Genomic DNA, 1484 nt, shown 5'->3' on the forward strand with positions numbered 1-1484 from the left:
CTCACAAAATAGATCAAAAGAATCTTTAGCGACTTCAGATATAAAACAATAATCCATGATGGACAACTAACAAAACAGGATGTAGTCAAGCAAACAATAGGACAGAATAATAAGCCGACTAATGATTAAACGATAACCAAATACACAAGTCTGACAAAAACAGGACACAGCTTAGAATACACAGGCACAAGTACAAATGGATTGGCCAGTGATTTTTTTCAGATCCTGTTTTCTCGGGAAAACAGGATCTGATAAACATCAGGGAAGCCAAACGCATGAAATATATCGGCCAATGAAATAGAGTATATGAAATAACAACATGAAAAAGCTGCCAATGAAAACGTTTGTCATGTGCTAAAAAAATGAACCTACTATAGTGCACGTGAAACATTCAAATATCGAAAGAATAGCTCTCGTGTGAAGATCGTATTGATGTGAAACTCCAATTGTAATATAAATGATATACCCATATGTGTATCGTAATTAATGTATATATACCGTTGAGAAGCAAGTCACTGTGGTTTTCAACCAAAGATAACATAACTTATGGACGTGCGATGTTCATAAGCATATATATATATATATATATATATATATATATATATATATATATATATATATCAAAACAAAGAGGGGTTAATAAGGGATGTCATTCCAGGCGAAATACTTCTGAAGCTCTCTTCAAATAAAGATACACCAGGCTAACAAAACAGTCTTGAGTATCGGTATTATACTGCAAATTACATCAGTGTGTGTCATTCCCTATATTTTCAGTCGATGAATCGATTGAGTGATCAACTGAAGCATGAATGCTCCCTAATCCCTAATGCATATCTGAAACAGTTGTAAACCTATATAATAAATAAATAAACAAATAAGTAAATGTATATAACCCATTATTTCTGTCTATTATATATATATATATATACAAGGGCAAACAATGCGTGAGAAGAAAAATATTCTCGAAAATTAATTTGCCAAGATATTATTAATTTTGTAATTATCTAGAATGACTATTTAAAGAAAAAAAAATGATAACAGAACTAATAATGTAGGTCATCGCAGGCCCAAGAAAAGCATTAAATGGCTGAAGGATTAAAATTAAAATTAATCAAAGATCATACGAAGCATGTCTGTCTGCTGGAAATAACAGTCAAAATTTTTGGCGATTCAAATAAGAGTTTTGGTTATTATTTCCAGCAGGCAGACATACTTCGTATGTCCTTTGATTATATATATATATATATATATATATATATATATATATAATGTTAATTCTCTAAATGAAGTATTAACAGTAACTGCACGATAAAGTGTAGTATATTGCCACTTAAGTGTGGCTGACCCGTAGGGGTGGATGTTACTGTTGCTTTTAGCCCCAGGAGGACATCTCCTCCAGCTGGCTTATCGACACACGACTGTGTCCTGTTTGCCAAGGGAAGTTATCCCTCTCACCTCGATCTGCAGCACGAACGTATCCGGAT

Source organism: Octopus bimaculoides, chromosome 22, assembly GCF_046866305.1.
Source record: "Octopus bimaculoides isolate indiv1 chromosome 22, ASM4686630v1, whole genome shotgun sequence".
Classification (NCBI taxonomy): domain Eukaryota; kingdom Metazoa; phylum Mollusca; class Cephalopoda; order Octopoda; family Octopodidae; genus Octopus; species Octopus bimaculoides.